The 20,825-nt window shown below is 41.1% G+C and overlaps 1 long non-coding RNA gene across 1 annotated transcript; it reads left to right on the top strand.

The window, feature by feature from the left end:
* Positions 1-15,197: 15,197 nt before the first annotated feature.
* LOC122236941 lies at positions 15,198-17,601 on the top strand. The gene is made up of 2 exons (XR_006215117.1): positions 15,198-15,393; positions 17,100-17,601. It is a non-coding gene; the product is annotated as an uncharacterized LOC122236941 (long non-coding RNA).
* Positions 17,602-20,825: the final 3,224 nt, after the last annotated feature.

Raw genomic sequence — 20,825 nt, 5'->3', positions numbered from 1 at the left:
CAAATTGGGGACACTGTAAACCCTGAACTCGACATAAGTCAGTAAGAGGATGTTATAAAAGGGAGGTCAACCTCGGGTATAAATGATTGCCTGAAATAGAAGTGAGAATATCATTATGGTAAGAGCATTGCCCATAGCCTTTAGAAGTTCTGCCGTTTCTTTATAGTGTGGATCTGTAAAGTTTGCCTGGTTTTTGTGGCCACTCTAAATATGAACCTATTGTTCATGATAGTTAAAGTTTTCAAGTCTGTGAATGATTCGTGTACTAGAAGTAATAAATCAAGTCCCACCACAGTTGCTAATGCCGTCTGCCTCATGTGCATTCAGTGAAGAAATGAATGCATTCATAAATGACTGTGGACCGTCTCTTCCAGGTAAGTTTGATTGTTAAATAGCCTCCATCTTTATGAAAACAGAGACCCCCCCGCTCATTCCTGCTATTGGTTGATTCTAACTCTTCTTCAAAACAGTGTCACTATTGTCTACAAGTCTTCACTTTTTTTTTTCAACGTTTTTTATTTATTTTTGGGACAGAGAGAGACAGCATGAACGGGGGAGGGGCAGAGAGAGAGAGGGAGACACAGAATCGGAAACAGGCTCCAGGCTCTGAGCCATCAGCCCAGAGCCTGATGCGGGGCTCGAACTCACGGACCGCGAGATCATGACCTGGCCGAAGTCGGACGCTTAACCGACTGCGCCACCCAGGCGCCCCTACAAGTCTTCACTTTACACACATCAACCATTTGATCTTGTGTATACTGAGGATTTAAAATGTATAAATTTGAATCAGGTCTGCATTAACTCTCAGGTGCTATTCATCTTTACCACAAACTAAGTATTCTTAACCAGGACGATGGAGAATTGTTTCCGTCTCTTGTTTTTGCCTGCTCTGTATCCTTCCTTTATGCACACTCCTCACTTACTCCATATGGTCCTGGTGAAACCCATGGGAGTTACTCAGTGACCACAGGCTAGGCAATCATAGGACCATGTCTTTTGGGGCAAGTAACACAACCAGACCAATCTGTCTTTATCCAGAATATTAAAAACCAGAATTTCAGAGATAAATCTCTGTGTTCTTGTATCAAGTGTCAGAAGCATGTGTGCTTGGGGTTACTGTGGCCATCTTTCCAGACTAGTGGAGAAAGCTTCCTATAAGGAGAGAGTAGAACCAAAATATCCAAAGAAGCAAAGAATCACAGCTAAAAGAGAATGAGAGGGGAGAAATATATATAATTTTGAGGTATTGGAGGTGGTCGTGCTTGAGGTGGACACCCCAGTTATGTGATTTACTAAGTTCGAATTTTTGCTGAAACAAGTTTGAGGTTAGTTTCTGTCACCTGTAGCCAAGAGAGGGTGGACGCTGAATACATTGTACGTGACTTAGAGTCTGAGGGTTATATTTAGCTCAATTTCAAGCCCATCTGTTGCACTTAGAGTGAAAATTTTTGTCGGCTTTTCTCCTCCCCTAATGATCCTGTTGTGGTTAGCTTATGAGCTGATGGTCACAGTGACAGTTGTATCTTTGGGTCTGTTTTCTAATCCAAATTACCATCAACTAGAGAACAACCTTCCTTCCACCTGGCCTCTCATACCACTGGTCCCTCCCTGGTAGAGGCTAAGGACTGTCTGTTCTTTGGTCTGATGAAATTCACCCCCACTCCTTTACATCCAAAGCAGAAAGATGTTATGTAGGGACTTATTCTTTTCTGTCGTTCACCTTTCAAAATTCACTCAGGGTGTAAGTTATTTTGCATCAACTATGTGAAGTTTCTACAATTGTCTTTGTCTCACTAAAGTAAGTCTCAATATATATAACTAACATATATGCGTTTTACACACACACACACACACACACATACACACACATAGGTATATTTTATATAATATGTCTATTTTTTAAATATAATTATTTCAACCACAAATGTACAACTTCAACAGAGTAGGGTCCTTAGATTGAGGTGCCTAGAATTTGGGAAAAATGATGAGCTTATGGATACAATGGTTCAAGTGTTGTTTCCCAAAGGGTAATCTTTAAAATGGCTGCATTTGCATGGTTTTGAAAAACTAGCTGAAATACACATCCCAGGAACTGTCTGCTAAGTGTGGTCCTTAGGTAGATTTGGATTGGATTCTGAATCCATAGATTTTTTTTTAAACTTTCTTCGTTCTTTGAAGTGCTTCCTTCCAAGATTTGGAAACATTACTTTTGAGGTAAGGAAAGCCGATAGTACTTAGGTCAGATCATTGAGTCCTTTGGAGGGGGGGGGGAGTATAATAAATATAATAAATAAGAATTTAAAATGGAGAAGAAACAAGTTAGGGTTGATTAGTAATTGGTAGGTGAATTCACTATGCGAAGATCACATCTTTCATCTGCGAGAGCTCCCAGTATGGGCAGTGGTTTGGCTTAGTCACAGAGGCAACCTGAGGTAACGTGACATGGTGCAATGCTGGGTCTCGAGTTAGGGACTGGTTTAGCTCCAGTTAAGCATGTGATTCTGAGTAAGCCACTTAACTTCTCTGAACCTCAATTTCTCATCTGTAAAGCCACGTGATGATAATAACTTTTTCATAGTATTTTTATGGGAACGCGAATAAATCATGCAAGGAAATGTGCTTTGAAAACTGCCAGTAAGTTATAAAAGTTCAAGTTCTTACTACTAAGAAGTAGCTGGTTATAAGGACCACTTGATGTTAAAGAAGATTGAAGTGAAGTAAGGGAACAGGCACCTTACTTTCTCTTTAGAACAATGTTGCTGTTGTTCCTATTTATTTGGGGTCATGGATCTCTTGGAGAATACGATTGCAGACACAGATCCTCTTTCTGAACATTGCCCAAGTATATAAAAAAAAATGGAAAAGTTTCAGAGTTTTCAAAGACTGTTGGTGCTTATGATGGCTTAGTTTAGGAACACTGTCTTCTCTTTTAATGTGCTGCTTTCTTGATTTGTTTCCCTGAATCACTTGACTGTGAGCTTCCTGAGTTCATGGACACAGACAGCTGTGCTCTCTGCTTCAGGAGTAGCACTGATAACAGTGTCTTGTCCATTGAAATAGGAGCTCCATAAGCCAAGTTAACACATCCCCTGGTGACTAGACCACCTCCTGGAGGGCGGCTACAGACAGATACACACACAACTGCTAAGAAGCATCGGTAAGATGTATGCCCAAAGTGAAGCATGCTGCCCCCTGGAAACATTAAGGGGAAATGGTTGGGGGGGGGTGACCTTCGAGCAGGGTCTTGAGAATGCATTTCAAATGTAGGAGTCAGAGAGTAAATTTGAGAGTTATGGAATGGCTCGAGAGAAGTATAGAAAAGATTCATAATATGTCAGAAGTTAAAAAACAGCTACTTTTAACTAGGGTTGGCTCACGCCCATGCTTTGTTGAACTTCCGCGCCATGTTTTTAAAATGAAAAATTTTACTTAAAAATAGGAAGCTCTGCCTTTTCTTGAGGAGCGAGATGTGGTGACCAAGGCTGACCCCATTGATGAGGGAGAACAGTAGCTGAGCCCTTGGATGAGGTCTGTGATATGCCAGCCCCCTGCCACGTTGTCACTCATTTGTGGGATAGCTTGGTCTACCCAGTCACTGAGTTTTGTACCCGGGTTCAGGGTCCTACAGCCCACCGGACCTTGGATGCCTGCACCTTTATGACAGGGACATCTACGAAAAGACTCCTGTGGTAGAAAAATCAGCAGGTAGAGTCTTTGTGTGTTGGAAGCTTGCCATTGAAGACCAATAGTGCTGAAGTAGGTGAATTTAGAACGGATATATTTTTAAAAAGATCACATGATGGAAAAACACTCCTGTGTAATTAGTACGAATGATTAGGAATTCAATGGTGGTGGGGGAGGCGGACATGATCGTTGTAGGTGAACACTAGGAAGGGGGTGCTGCAAATTATGTTCAGGTGGTTGCATTGAGAACATTGTTGTTTTCTTGTTTTAGGAATTTTATTTGGTTCTTTTAAAGTTTATTTTGAAAGAGAGAGAGAGAGATACCAGAGTAGGGGCAAAGAGAGAGGGAGAAAGAGATTCCTAGGCAGGCTCCACATTGTCAGCATGGGGCTCAACGCGGGGCTCAAACTCAAGAACCATGAGATCATGACCTGAGCCGAAACCAAGAGATGATGCTTAACTGACTGAGCCACCCAGGCGCCCCATGTTTTAGGAATTTTAATCCTTCAGTCCAATAATTGTGTTCATCTCTCATGGACTCACAATTTCTGATACATCAATCACATTCATTGTCTTCATCATCATCAAAAAAAAAAAAAAAAAAAAAAGTTCTGGTGAGGCTCATTGCCCAGCCCCAAGCAAGAGAGAAGACAAGACACAGGAGAAAGATTGAAAACCTGAGCAGCCAGGGCTAGCGGAAGAGAAAGTAATTTGCTTTGACCCAGGCGATAAATCCCCCGGGCAGTAATGACCATCTCTTGACACAGGTAGTGACGTTGATAAAGTGCCCTGTCCCAGGCTGTTTCCCCCTTTCCCCCAAACCACAAAGCTCTCCTGATTGTTCGTGTCACTATTTATGAACAAGTGTCAGAGAGCAGAGATAAAGGGATGATAAAGGGACAATGGCCTCTTTAAGTTAATGTGAGCCCGATTGAAATCATCACAGATGCCACTCTGCAGACCAAGCGAGGGCACTCTTTTCTGTTTATGTTATTATTTTTTTTTTTTTTTACCTGTGGAAGTGTTCCCAGAACTTGATATTCAGACAATTGCCAAGTTCTCATTGGAACAAAGGAAAATAAGAGATCAAAGGGTTTATGCAGCTCCCACTGGTGATTCAGCTGCGTGGGAGTGGTCACAGGGCCATGATTCATTTTCCTCATTTGGAAATTTTAGGGCAAAGTTTTAAAACATGAAGTGAAGCAGGGTTTTTGGGTTTTTTTTTCCCCTCCCATCCTGATTTATTATAAGTCTTCTTTACGGAAGTTGTTGGATGCCCTATCTCTGATTTTTGACCCTGTTGCATTTTGTTTTTGTCACTTAAAATTAACATGACATTTCATAAAATACTTTTTAACCTACATTTTAAGTTGCTGTGAATTATTTAATATGTACAAGAGTTTATTTTGCTTTATTTGGTTTTACTTTTTTACAGCTGGCTAGTTAAAAATGTTTTTTTTCCTCTCACATTTTTAAATTGTTATATTTTATTTTATTTTATTTTTTGCCAGTTCTTTTTTTTTAAATCCAAGTTAGTTAACATATAGTGTAATAATGATTGTGGGGATAGAATTTAGTGATTCATCACTTAGATACAACACCCAGGACTCATTCCAACAAGTGTCCTCCTTAATGCCCATCAACCATTTAGCCCATTCCCCACCTGCCTCCCCTCCAGCAACCCTCAGTTTGTTCTCTGTATTTAAGAGTCTCTTATGGTTTGCCTCCCTCTCTGTTTTTATCTTATTTTTGCTTCTTTTCCTCTATGTTCATCTGTTTTTTTCTTAAATTCCACATATGAGTGAAATCATATGATATTTGCCTTAAATTGTTATACTTTAAATAATTATGTAAATATAATAGCTATACAAGTACCTACAGAATATCCTCAAATGTGCGTCTTGGCCTGCAAAGCTTAAAACATTTCCTTCCTAGCTCTTTAAGAAAGTTTGCTGACCCATGCTCCAGGCCGTTAATCACATTGTAAGAATTTTCTTTTTTTGTAAAATATCTAGTCTCAATTGATTGTTTCTATTTGTTTTCTGTTATAAACACCACAGTATAAACACTTTGGAACAGTCCTTTGGTGCGCAAGTTTCCTCGTAAGTATAGGTCAGAATGTAAGTTGTGTGCATCCTCAGTTTTGTCACACAGTCACCATATTGTTTTCCAAAATGCTCGTCCCGATTTATGGCCCCACTGGCACTACCATGATCCCAGGTAAAAGGAGGCATTGGTCTGTTTTCTCCACTTCCCTTTTCAAATGTTGCCTTACATAGCTCCCTGTTTGGGTGTAGAGCAGAAACATCAAGATAAATAAAATCTCCAATAACTGTCCTAAGATATTTGCACAAAACTTTTAAAAGTAAGTCTCAGGGTGCCTGGGTGGCTCAGTCGGTTAAGCATCTGACTCTTGGTTTTGGCTCAGATCATGATCTCATGGTTTGTGACTTCAAGCCCTCATTTGGGCTCTGTGCTGACAGTGCAGACAGAGCCTGCTTGGGATTCTGTCTCTCTCCACCCCTCCCTCAGTCATGGTCTCTCTTGTCTCTCGAAGTAAATAAATAAACTTTAAAAATTTATTTTAAAAAAAGTAAGTCTGCTAATAAGCTATCATAACACTTGATAGATGCTGCTTTATTAAGCTATAATAATAATCTATTAATTTATCTTGATAATTTTATTCAAAATTGTACAAATATTTTGAATTTTATGTTCGTGATATATATATATATATATATATATATATATTCATAATATCCAAATGTTAATATCTTTGTTGGTGTATTTATTTAAAAAAATCAAAGAGATATTTTTTTTTTTTTTTGTTAGTAGTCTGTTCTGCCTTCTTTATTAACATTTTCCATTTCTTTTTTTTTTTTTTACAGTTTAAAATTTTTTTTCTTTTCTTTTTCTCTTTTTTTTTTATTTTTTATTTTTTAATATATGAAATTTACTGTCAAATTGGTTTCCATACAACACCCAGTGCTCATCCCAAAATGTGCCCTCCTCAATACCCATCACCCACCCTGCCCTCCCTCCCACCCCCCATCAACCCTCAGTTTGTTCTCAGTTTTTAACAGTCTCTTATGCTTTGGCTCTCTCCCACTCTAACCTCTTTTTTTTTTTTTTTTTTTTTTTTTTTTCCCTCCCCCATGGGTTTCTGTTATGTTTCTCAGGATCCACATAAGAGTGAAACCATATGGTATCTGTCTTTCTCTGTATGGCTTATTTCACTTAGCATCACACTCTCCAGTTCCATCCATGTTGCTACAAAAGGCCATATTTCATTTTTTCTCATTGCCACGTAGTATTCCATTGTGTATATAAACCACAATTTCTTTATCCATTCATCAGTTGATGGACATTTAGGCTCTTTCCATAATTTGGCTATTGTTGAGAGTGCCGCTATAAACATTGGGGTACAGGTGCCCCTATGCATCAGTACTCCTGTATCCCTTGGATAAATTCCTAGCAGTGCTATTGCTGGGTCATAGGGTAGGTCTATTTTTAATTTTCTGAGGAACCTCCACACTGCTTTCCAGAGCGGCTGCACCAATTTGCATTCCCACCAACAGTGCAAGAGGGTTCCTGTTTCTCCACATCCTCTCCAGCATCTATAGTCTCCTGATTTCTTCATTTTGGCCACTCAAAGAGATATTTTCTAATTGTTGCCAATGTATATGAAATTTCAAGCTACAAAATGAGGTTTCAACAGAAATAGGAATAATAACAGCAGTCTGTGCCGAATGAAATGTGATTTTTGTGTGTCTCAGAATGTTCAAGGAGACAAGAAAGTCTCACAATCAGGTTGCAACCTCTAAAGGTTGTTTGTTCTGTGAGTTGATTTCCAGGACCATATTCTCACTCTCAGAGAAATTGTACTTCATCATGGAAATGTGAGCCCATCCATCTTGGGGAACAGTGCTTATGTAGATAGCTCTATTTAGAAATACTATTATAAAGCTAACCCAGGAAGTTCAATTTCCCTCCCCAACCAGCGTATCTCTGGAATTATTTTCCTTGCAGATCAATGGAACAGAGAATTGAATTGGCTTCTCTTTGTCGGCATTCATACCTCAGGTACCCCCAAGTGCTTTGTGTAATGAAAAACAGCAATGTTGATGCCTTTAATAAAACATTGACAATAATGCTTTCTTTTTCCCTGGCATTACTGCAGAAATGGAACTGATTTGGAGTCAAACAGCATGAGAAAAGACACATTCTCTTAAGTTAATATATCTGAAAAGCATACGTAATTTTAGATGTGTCAAAGTTCTGAATCAGTGAACTTCCTGTTATCCAGAGTGATTCAGAAAGTGAAACATCCTTGTTTCTTTTCAGTTATGTATCTATCTCCACTGCATATACTATGAATAATTGAGGATAGGGACTATATTGCCCTTGTCTCTATATTAATTGGCACATAGATGCCTAATAAATTTTTACTGAAAAAATACATGGATAACTGCAATAGATTAAGTGGTCTCCTAAATTCCGTGAAATAACGATGATATCAACAATTATTTACAACACGTTACCAACTTCCTAAAATGTGCTAGATACCATATCAATACAGAAAGGAGTAGTCTCCAATATTTATATCAAAACAAGAGCAAACATGATCCTATTAGTCATTAACAATGTGGATTTCAAAGTATGTCAGTGTCTTCTAGCCATTGCTCTGAACATTATTTTATTTACACACACACACAGAGACATACACACACACACACACACACACACACACACAGTACAAAAGTACTGGCTTTGTAATTTTATAATTTAACTCACTGAAAATATAACTGCCTACCTACTACATCCCCTCACTCTGTAACCATTGTTGAAAATAGCAAATAAGGAATGTTCAGTCCCTAAATCTAAAAAATGTACAAAAATGTTGACAAGGAAGGTGAGTCTTGACTGCTTGACTCCCCCCCCAAATATTACTAAATTAAATCTGTTGCTGCACTAGGTGATATAGGCTCAAGTGGTAAGGGATGAACCAAGGCAAAGACAGAGCAGTGAGCATCTGGGTCATCAGGGGAGGACAAGAGGACACCTGACAAGACACTGAAGAATTGAGAGACCACAAAGTACGGAGGTTTCATGGCATCCATCCTGACCTGTGCAGTCTTATACCTAGCTAGAATCATTAATGACAGTGGAACCAGGAAGTTACTGTAGGAAGAGGTGAACCAGTCGTTTATTCCTTCTGGTTGGTTGGATGGTGGAAGATGATTATGTGTCTTGCTCTCTCCTGATTGCTGCTCTTGTACGAGCCAGGGTGCTCACGGTAAAAGCAGGACTGAAGGAAGCAACCTGGCCTCTGAATGTACCATGTACGTCAAACTCCTTTCCAAACCCCAATACTGGTGTGTCACTTCTAAAACCGTAGTAGGCAGAACTGCATTAGCACTATACCCCATCACCACAGGGTACACTTCCTTCACGTTATGTCCCTCCCCTCCCCTTCCTGCCCATTTGCTCCCATTCCCTTCCCTTCTTGCAAGCCAAAAACCCCAATATCAAATATTTGAATATTTGAATGCAAATATAGAACCTGACTAGAGAGACTCTAGAACTCTAGATAGACCTGTATGTTGTTAGTTGAGCTCTGATGCATACACTTTGTGGCATCACAGGTAATTTATTTAATTTCCCTGAACCTCACCTTCATCAACTGTAAAATGAAATTGGGAATACCTATATTGCAGAAGTACTTTGAATTTGAAATGACCTAGCACATATGATACCCAATTTATTGCCTGGCCCTATATTAATTGCTCAGAATATTTGACTCTTATTAGTACAACTTTCTTTTTTTTAGGACAGAAACAGGGCAAAATACTTTTCTTAGGAGCTCCCATGTGTCAGACAGTCCATACACAATAATATCTTCATTTTCTGAACCGATAGTTAAGCCTGTGGTCAGGCAACTATTTCCCTTATGAATGAAATACCTACAGCTCAGGAAGGTTAAGTGACTTACCTAAAGTCACAGAGCCAGTGACATTGCTGGGATTTAATCCTGGATGTGTCTGGCTCTGAAAACATGCTGTCGTAAAGTATACCGTGCTGCCTTCATGATATGGAAAGTTGGATACAGATTCCAACTGGTCAAATGTTTTGCCTGCAGTCACTCAGTTAATTAGCAGTAGGGTCTAAATTGGAGCACCAGTGATCATCAATTAACAGTTGACGAACACTATCATCAGCCAACAGGATTATAGATTAGTCAGTTCAACAGCTAGTTGGATTGTAGTTAGCTTGTTCTTTGGCTCAGAGGATTGACAGACGAGGGGCCATCCAAATACTCATCCACAACATGAGTCTGTTGGTTGTGTTTTGGATTATCCTGTGGAATTTCATTTTGAAGGCACCAGAGTTAATATTTGGCAGGGACTAGAGCTATTAAGATGAATAATTGCTTGAATGTCTCTACTTGGGTGAGAAATGTCTAACTGTCCACTATAGTAACATGTTCAGCTTGGGACGTGTTCAGCTATGGGAGAAACGAGGAGTTCTTTTTTCTAAACTTGAGGGATACTCCATGTCCCTTACTGGATGATGGTGTCTCTGCTGAGTGGCAAGATTCCCCCTTTGAGAGCTATAGTCGGCCAAGATGCTCAAGTCTAGTTCCTCTTCCTGTTCTTCCCGTCGCCTCCTGGCCACCTCCTTCCTCCTTTCTCCCTCTCGCCACCTCTGCACCCTTCTCTCTCTCCTCTTCTCTTCTATCCCCTTTCCTTCTCCTCCTTCCTTTTTTCTTCCCTTTCTTCTTTCACCAGCTCTTCTGTATGCTCTTCCTCTACTGTCTCCTCTCCTCCTTCTTCTTCCTTCTTTCCTTCTCTATTTTCCCTCCCCACTTCTTTCCTTCCTCGCTGCCTTCCCTCCTCCCTAACCCATATATTTCACTTCTCATTCATTTTTGATTGGAAGGCCTATTCAGATAATTGCAGATGTGCATGCGACCGTAAGAAATAAGGTAAGGAGACCTCAGGACACTTTGTTTAGTTTCCTCAATAGTAATGTTTTGCAAAAATATACTATTATATCACAACCAGGATACTGACATCGATACAATCCATCAGCCTTATTTAGATATCCTTGGTTTTACTTACCCATCAGTGTTTGTGTGTGAATGTATCTGCTTGTATTTAGTTCCATATAGTTTTATCCCCTATGTAGTTTTGTGTATTCACTGTAGTCAAGATACCGAGCAGATCCAACCCCATGAAGATCCTTCATGTTTTCCTTTTATAAACAAAACCATCTTGCTGTGGCCCCAATCCCCGACTTCTGGCAACCACTAATGTGCTCTCCAATACTAAAATTGGGTCATTTCCAAAATACTCTGTAACATAAATGATTCAGCCGCCATGAAATTACAAATAGTAAGGACCATGATAAGAGGGACATCAGATATTTGAGCTTCCAGACAAGATCCAGGAAATCTGGAGTAGCCAAAGGTGAGGGCAGCATGGACAGGATGAGACTTAGGAAAGCATTCAAGGCAGCGCATTTGATGGGCCAGAGAAGCTGGTGTGCTGTCAGGCGGGAAATGGTTAAACAGGGTGGACTTCTCCTGTCCAGGGGACCATTGATGGTGGTCTGTAGGACCTGGCATGGAGCTGGACAATGGGAGAGTCTATTTTTAACAAGGATGCCTATAGGAGATTGAATATACTAGTAAAAAAATGAGTTGAATTGTCCTCCATTCTCTGAGTGAAAAGAAAGCAACTCTTGAAGGCAATTAGGTAAGAGCAGTAGCTATAGAGCCTAACAAATGCACTAAGGTCACCTTACTGGGTTCACAGTTACTCTGGCATTTTGCAGTGTGTGTTGGAAGAAAGCGAACCTTTCATAGACTTCAACTGAAAAAATTGAAGCTAAAGTGAACTCTGAGGAATGGAAGTAATAGGGGTCTAAGAAGCAGCAGCATATAATCGTATATTCTCCCAAAAAAGAAATCAACCAGTCCCGGGGCAGGTGGCATGGAGGGACATGTCAGGCGAGGTCCACAGAGTCGGCTTTTGGAAGAGACTAGACCAGATCTGACCCCGTGACGGCAGAGAACATTTTCTTAGCCCAGATTCTCAGGAGAACACAGAAATCGACACCAGACACTCCCAAACATTATGTACAATTGTGCATGCTCAGGCTTCAAGCCATTTACAGATAAACAGTGTAGCTGAACATATTGAAGCCTCATTGCCGAGTGGAGGCCCATTCATTCTAAACATTTTTCCTTCCCCCGCCCCTGCTCCCATGAAGTCAGGAGTTAATGAGCCACTCCAAGTATTGTTCATCGATTTAACTGCTTCCCCACGGCCAAGGACCGTTTCTTATGTGTTTCCCATTTACCCTCAAGGTCCAGGACAATTTATTTATTCCACAAATATTTATTAAACACCTAACTCCATGCCAGGCAGTGAGGATACCATCAAGGCACAGAGCGAAAGAGACCTCATCCTCTCTTTTGTCAGAACTTAGAGTCTGGTGGGAATAATTCATTTAATCAACCAACGAGTATTTGGTGGCCATCTACCATGAACCAAACTCTGGTCTAGATGCTAGAGGTAGAGCCAACCATAACAAAAGGAAGGGAAAGTAACCAAGCTGATCATTAAGGATGTGGGCAGATGGGTGATACCTGGACTAGAAATGCACAGGGAGATAACTAGCAAGCATGGTGTCATAGAGCATGGCTGAATGTCCATGGAGACCGGAAGTCAAGCCTCCCAGAAGCAATGACGTGTGAGCTGACATCTGCCTGGCAGCAGTGAATCAGCCATGAAAATCCTGGGCATGGAGAATTCCAGGCTGATTAAGACTTCAACAAATAATTGGGGCACCTGGGTGGCTCAGTTGGTTAAGTGTCCAACTTCGGCTCAGGTCATGATCTCACAGTTCGTGGGTTCGAGCCCCGAGTCGGGCTCTGCGCTGACAGCTCAGAGCCTGGAGCCTGCTTCTGATTCTGCGTCTCCATCTCTCTCTGCCCCTCCCCCACTCATGCCCCCTCTCTCTCTGTCTCTGTCTCTGTCTCTGTCTCTCTCTCTCAAAAATAAATGAAAATTTATTTTAAAAAACTTCCACAAATAATTAAATATAATTATTTAATCACCATTATTCTAAGCACCGTAACGATTTTTATAACCTGCATTTCTCCCTCTTTGAATTCATATTACTGTCATCTTATCTCCCTCTAGTTCTAAGGTTCTGAAACCGCACAAATGAAAAAACTCTACCAGATTTCCCTCTCCACAGAAACTGTTTCTTATGTGGCTGGCAACTTTTGATAGCTCTCCCTCCTAATTCAGGGTAGTTATTGACAGCATTTTGGGGCTACGGCTTGACTTTTACCTCTGGCTTGGGGCAAGAGATACTGCTTTTTGCAAAGCTGGTTTTAAATTTCTCTAGATTCAAGATACCAAGAAGCAATGGAATAACAAACAACAGAAAAAATATTCAGCAATTGACATTCAATCATTGTTTCAAAAAAAAAATTAAAAGCTATGCTAAATGGATCATAACATGCTCAAATACATGAAAAAATTGCTTCAAAACACAGCTGGGGAAAGATGTTTGTTTTTATTAAAAGTTGCTCAGAGGCATCATCATAACGACAGATTCTTTAAACATCCACAAACACAAAGGCCTGAAAAATAACTCTTCATTGATTTTTTTTAACCTGCTGTATTTCATATATTCTGAAGCTATTGGTAGTCTTTTAACAAGGCTTCCTCATATCTGTGGGATTTTATGAATGATCATTTTCTGCTGACTCAATGTGGGAAAATCCCTTTTGCTGAGACAATCCCTAATGGCCACTTTTTAAGTCTCCTTACTGGTTTTATTACCCAAGGGGACTTCCGACTTCTCCAGTCTAAGCACAGCAGATCTGAACAACAAAAATACCTATTATTGGGGCACCTGGGTGGCTCAGTCGGTTGAGCATCCTTCGGTTCAGGTCATGATCTCACAGTTCATGAGTTTGAGCCCCGCGTTGGGCTCTGTGCTAACAGCTCGGAGCCTGGAGCCTTCTTCGGATTCTGTGTCTCGCTCTCTCTCTGCCCTCTCCTGCTGGTTCTCTCCCTCTCTCTCTCAGAAGTAAACATTAAAAACAATTTAAAAAATGCCTATTGTTGGATTTTCCTGCTATAGTCAATATGGATTTTTAGATCTTAGAGTTCAAAGAGATTTTCTGGTTCATGTCATGAGAACTGAATCACATAGACACAGTATCAGTAGATTGTTGCTTCATGAGGAACAGAACTCTACCATCTGGTGTTTTGCTTGTGTTCATCATGGGTCCATCCAAAAACCCCCGTGTAGAATTCAGAGCTTCTAGTCTCTATGCTTAGGCGTGGATTGAAATGATCACAATGGGACTTAGATCAGGGTTTCTGGATACAGTATCTGAGACAGATTCTGATTCATTGAGGGGGTGCGCTCAGGAGAAAACTACAAGGATATGAAGGAAGCAGAATAGGGCAGAAGGAAAAGGGGAAATAAGATGTGGTTTTAGATGCTGTCTTTCCCCAGTCTGACCCCACAGGGAACTCTGGAAGTATACACAGTTCCACAAAGCATCCCAGCTTGAGGCAAGAGGACTGGGCTTTTATGCCACTTAACACCAGCCATTGGCAGTGGGCCGTCCCAGAGGGAAGGAGGTGACCTGTCAGGTTATTTCCAGGTGAATTGGTTCCTATCAGGCCCAGGGAAGATCTCTTGAGAAGGGTGGAGCGACGGGCTGTGAGCACTCAACCGTCCTAGTAACTAGGAGATGGGAGCACCAGTCTCGTAAAGGGGATCCAAGCAGGGAATCAACAATGTCTTTTATACAACCATAACACCTTGCCTTTGTTGTTCTTGTTTTGTTTTTCCTGGCATCAGCCATCCTGGGCCGTGAGGCCAGCCATGTTTCCAAAGCCGTTTTCCCTTCAGAGTGAACAGTTACCAATTTGTAACTGATTCGTTTTAATTCGCTGCTAAACTAGCTCAGTCTGAACTTGCAACATCAAGAATCTCCCAACAAAAGGCATAATTACTGAGGTTGGCAATGTCATTGATGACTTACTGTCTGTGGGGTTACCGGTCATGATTCCCTGAAGTGGCACATTGTGTTTGTCAGCTAAGAGAACATTTAAAACAACAAGGCAGAGTTTCCCGTTAGGGAACCAAACATTGTTTTAAAGTCTCATGCTTCAATTGAGTTCCTCCCTGCCAGCCCTTGGGGGAAATGCACGTGCTCCGAAAAGTACTTAGAAAGCAAACCAATGGCAAGAACTCTGAATGGTGTACAATTAGGTGTAATGCTTAGACCCAAACTTTCAATTCAACTGTGAAAGGCCAATTTAAGGATGCCTCACTTGGCATCGAAATTAGAAAGTCACTCAATCTTCCAATCTTCTTGAGATAAGTAGGGCAGCCACTGTTGATAAACTGCGGAACTCAAAGAATACGGATTGTAAAACAACAGACTCAACTGTTGCCATGGCTACCATTTAATGCCTGTTTCTGTACAATTTAGACACTGTCCTAAGAAGACGATATATCTCACTTAATAAGAAAGAACCCCTGTGAAGCATATATCATTATTCTTGTTTTATAGATGAGTCGGCTGAGCGCAAAGCATTCCTATTACGCGCACGTTGCTGTATGTATAGTGGACAGTTCTGCTCCCCTGCAGCTAACTCTGAAATGAAGGTAAGATCCCAGCTGTGAAAAATGAGGCAATGAAGACTTAACAGCATTTTAAACCAACAAGGAATAAAAAGAATTTTGATCTAATAAAACCACGGACAAAAATTTATTTTTAAAAAAATTATGAGCTCCCACAATACAGGTATGTGATTAAGTCGTGTAGATTTAAGAAGACTTCCCTGAGATAAAGAGCAGGAGAAAATATTCTAGGCAGGGGGAGTAGGTGCAAATACTCTGTGGCCAAAGAGAGCATGCTCCACATGGCTGGCTGGAGTAAGTGAGGGCTGACCTGGAGGGAGTCACAGCAGAAAGGTAGGCAGGCTCCAGACCAGGCAGGACGTGTTGCCCTATTAAGGGGATTTTCCTTATCATTATGAGCCACTGAAGCGGTGGGAGAAGCATGAATTTCCTGTAACGTGAAACTAAGGGCAGGGGTGCATACTTGCCTGACATGCGTTTGGTTTTTAAAAGAGCCTCCAGTTGTAGAATGAATAGTGCATTCGAAGGAGGAAAACGTGAAAATACCAATCAACATTTATCGCAGGGGGAACCTGGGTGGCTTAGTCAGCTGAGCGTCTGACTTTAGCTTAGGTCATGATTTCATTGCTTATGAGTTGGAGCCCTGCCCCAGGCTCTCTGCTTTCAGCACAGAGCCCACTTCAGTTCCTGTTTTCCTCTCCCTCTCTGCCTCTCCCCAGTGTGTGCTTTCTCTCTGTCTCAAAAATAAATAAAAACATCAAACAAATTTCTTAAAAAATATTCCAGAAATATCTTGCCAACAAATTGACAGGAATTGGTATGGATTGAATGGGGGGAGGTACCACAAAGGAGATGCTAAAATGTATTCCTGGCTGCTGACATACAGCTATGAGAAGAGTTGTGTCATTTACTGAGGATAGAAACATTGCATGCTTCTCAAACCCCAGTCAAGTTTGTTGAGAAGACCATGGGTTTAACCCTGGATGTGTTGAATTTGAGGTGCTTTGGGGAAAAAAAAACAAACAAACAGGAGAGGACAAGCAGATAAATGACAAATCCAGAGTAGAACTGTAGGGGTGCCTGGGTGGCTCAGCCAGGTAAGCGTCTGACTCTCGATTTGGGCTCAGGTCATGATCTCACGGTTCATGAGATTGAGCCCCGGTGGGCTCCGTGATGATGGTGTGGAGCCTGCTTGGAATTCTCTCTCTCTTCCTCTCCCTCTGCCTCTCCCTTGCTAATGTCCTCTCTCAGTGTCTGTCTCTTTCTCTCTCTTTCAGAATAAATAAATAAAGTTAAAAAAATAGAACTCTAGACTAGAGATGGTTATTTTATCATGAGGATGAATGACATTTCCCTACAAGTATCATAAAGTGAAAGAAAAAGACACAGAAACTGGCCTGACTGCTCTGATATGTAATGCGTGGGTAGATAAGCCTTAGCAGATCATAAAATTTGTGGAATGGAAAATTCATTAATGAGTGGAATACATGATAAACTGAGTTTGTAGTTGGGGCAGGATCAGCATCTGGCAAAATTATCACACACAGGCTGTTTCTCTTTAACTTCTCTCTTGGAAAAGATCACCAAAGTGAGAGAGCACAAGAATTTGTTTTATTCCAAAAGCAAAGGAATTGTGTTTAAGAGCAAACAAAATTGTTTGCCTTCTTTTTGTTCTCTTTTAAAACTTCTTTTTTCCCCATGCTCGTGCTGAAACACACATTCTCATCAAGCCTCAGTACCAGCCCGTCAACCTCACATGGGAGGACACTCTGTGTCTTATGATGACCAACCTCTGACCAATCGCTGCCCAAGAAGCCCAGGACACAGCTGAAGAGCGTAATTGAAAACTCTAACTACAGGATGGCTCCGGGGTTAACTATTAAAACGGAAGAACTAAGGAGTGAGCTTACTAAATTCTCTTTGACTGAGAGCAGGCAAGCAAGCATCTGGACAAACATGTCACCTGAAATACACAGCAGCCTGAGGCTGCCTGGAAAAGAGAAGAAATCCAAGAACAAAACTACCAAGAGCATCTCTGGCTTAACTTAGTGATTGTGATTAATCCATCACCAGAAACCTTTTCCAGGTATGAGCTGTCTTTCTGCCGCTGTCCTTGAGTAACCTTGCCTCTGTCTCACCCTATCAGCTGAGACACATCAGCTTCTGGAGATTCCTTTCCTGCTCGTTTACTTTTTTCATTGCAAATAAATAAAGTGGCAAAGTTGCAATTCACTGAAAATAATACTTGGCAGATTAAATCTATTGCACATTTGCTTTCTTCCAGATAAGCTTGAGAATATGGTGCTTTTTTATTATTTTATTTTTTTGAATAAACATGACTAAAAGCTGGAATTTTCTCAGCAGAGGCTAAAGTGTATGGATGGAAATCCTAGGTCAGGAGAGGAAAACCGGTCTTGTCTGGTTGGCCAGCCAGTTCAGCCATATTCCACCTTATGGGATGGCTTCCACGATGTGTACTCATGTCCATTTGTCCCTCTGGATGACTCTTTAGTCTTTATTATTAACCCTGCTTTGTCCCTCAGGAGGCTAATTGGTATGGAAATTATCACCAAGCTCCCTTGCCTCCTGACTTGGGAGTTGAGTCCACTAACGGAAAGTGACTAGCAGATCAGAAAGAGAGAAGGGAGTAAGTTTGAATTATTTATTCCATTTCTCTGGTCATAGGGTTCCTGTGGGCTGATGTATTGTTCTGTCACAGGTAAGCATCCCTCCCCCCATGGCCATCTTTGTCTCCAGGGATGGGAATTGGCTTCCTCCTATCACCCCTTCAAGCCTCTATAATGATAATGGAGCCCTGTTACCAATCCCATAGTGCTCCACCGTCCCCTGTGGTTTCCCTACACTCAGCCTACATCTTTGTATGAAGTCCCTTTATAAAATTGCATTCTCCGTGAGTCCCTATCCCACATGGGGTAACATATACTGCAGACGCATCACTCTGTACCCCAAACCAGGGACTGAAAATAAGAAGCTATAGAGACAAAGAAAAACGCATTGGAAGGATGCTTATGGACAGCAGCTAACTCAAGTTATAGTCACTGGTAAAGGTATCTTCCCAATTCACAATGTTCTTCCTTCCAGAGCACTGGCCCCCCGTTGACTGGGATGTATTTTAGGCAGATATGTCTAATTTTTCTCTCTTTAAAAATATGTTTGTTTACTTATTTGAGAGAGAGAGACAGAGACAGTGCAAGCAGGGAAGGGGCAGAGAGAGAGGAGGATAAAGAATCCATTGAGCCTGATGTGGGACTTGATCCCATGATCCTGGCATCATGACCTGAGCCAAAATCAAGAGCCAGACACTAAACCAAGTGAGCCACCAAGGTGCCTGCAGCAGGTATACCTATATAGTACCCCCCCATATGTAGACTACCTCCCCAGTCTACCTCTCGTATCCGAACTTATAAGAGGACCAAGGGCAGTCAAATGACTCAGTAAGGGTGAGTTGCATCCTTTTCATGAAAACTTGGAATGTGGCCAGCCAATGAACTGTGAGATTAATCACAAGAACAATGGGAGAATGAAGTAAAGGAACAGAAGGCAGAGATCTGGATCCCTGGAGAGTGGTTCCAGATTGCAATACCTTCCCAAAACTTGGCCCCATCTCTCCCTTGAACAGTTATCACTGTATCTTTAAAATAAAACCCTCCATTTTTATTTGTGAGCTAGAGTGATTTCTGTTATCTGCAACTAAAAGAGTCCTAAATGATCCATTAAACAACAAATGATGCTTTTTATCCAGCAATAATGTGGCGGGTACCTATGGCTCTATTCCAGCACAGTCCAGTAGAACTTTCTGTAATGGTAGGATGTTCTATAAACTCTGCACTGCTCAATGCACTAGCCACTGACCACATGTGGATATTGAGCATTTGAAGTGTAGGCAGTGTGATTAAGGAAATGATTTCTTAATTTTAATTTTATTTGAATTGAATTGAAATAGCCATATGTGGCTAAAAGTCATCATAGTAGATAGCCCAGCTCTAGACTTCTGGCTTTTTCCTGTTTGATGCTTTTGTTTCTTCTCTATTAGTTGGTTTGGGGCCTTCTGGGTATCTGCTAAAGGTACTCAGTTAAGCTGGCACATCATTGTAAATAATCATCTATAATTAGATGGTTACTCCTATTCTTTCAGTTTTTAGCATTTTCTCCAGATAGCTATACGTGAGAAACTAAGAAACTTGACACTTGGTCCTTTATGATCAGATTACTGCTTAATTGTCCAGCCCAACTCTTGTCATTCTTCAGTCCTAACCATTAGTCCTGTCATACTAAACTTAGCGCTAAGTTTCCACAGTTTTTGTGCTCTGTCACACTTTCATGTTTGTGTAAGTGGTACCCTCGCTATATGTGTTTTATTTATTTATTCTTTCTTTTATTCACCCACCCATTTATCCATTCATCCATTCACCCGACCATCCAAAAAATATTTGTTAAACAAGACAGATTCGGTATCAGAAAGACATCTACAAATGGCATATTTGTATGTGGAATGGATTTTTTTTTAATCGGTGTTCTGAACTTGTGTAACCAGATGACCCACAAAAAGAGGAGATTTTAGCAAAAGACGGTTTGTGTGCAACACATCAAATTGCCCGGGATGCATTACAGCAGAGTGGTTGGGAGTATAAATAATATTTTGCTTCATTCAATGTTTTTTAATTAACTCTGTAAAATACTAGAAAGAGTATCTGTTGAGTAAGTGTGCAGTAAATTTTAGACAGCGATGGCATTTGCTCTAAGTTTTTCCACTATTGCACTCCCGATTCTGTCACCAAAACTTGCTCGTCCTGTACTGTCTTCCCCATTCGGTAAATGGTGGCTCTATCTTTTGCAGACTGAGTATTTTCTGGGGCGCAAACCCTGAGATGGAAATTACTGTGTGGGAAGTTTAATCAGAGAGTGCTCTCAAAAATCAATGAGTGTGGGCAAAGGGAAGGAAGTGAGATGGGCAAAGGGAGAAGCTGGGGTAAGACACAGCCTCAGCTGAGCTCTCCAGAATGCTGAAGTTGGAATAGATTTCCTGAGTCATCTTTAGAAGGATCCGGTGAGTCAGGCTCTTATCTCCCAACCCCCATATCAGCCAGCTGTTGGATGCACAGTGCCGGCAATGGGGAGTGACCTTCAGCAAGGGAATTCTGGTCAGCTGAAATCGATTTCCAGCGACGCCTGGGAGTTGAGGGCTCCCTGCTTGGTGGCATATCCTGCAACTGGGGAGATCAGTCAGCCAACCCAACGGAGGGATCTCTGTGGTCTATCAGAGCATCTAAGATGACATCGTTTCAGTTCAGACTAAAAAAAGTTATCTTTCATTTCTCTCTTTACGTTTTATCCCAGTTCTACCTCAAAATACGACCTCTACTGCTGCGATGATTCACACCACCGTCGCCTCTAATTTGCATTATTTAAGTAACATTCTTACTGGTCATCCCGTT

This window comes from Panthera tigris, chromosome A3 (genome assembly GCF_018350195.1).
Source record: "Panthera tigris isolate Pti1 chromosome A3, P.tigris_Pti1_mat1.1, whole genome shotgun sequence".
Lineage (NCBI taxonomy): Eukaryota > Metazoa > Chordata > Mammalia > Carnivora > Felidae > Panthera > Panthera tigris.
This window is presented reverse-complemented; position numbering and strand designations above follow the sequence as displayed.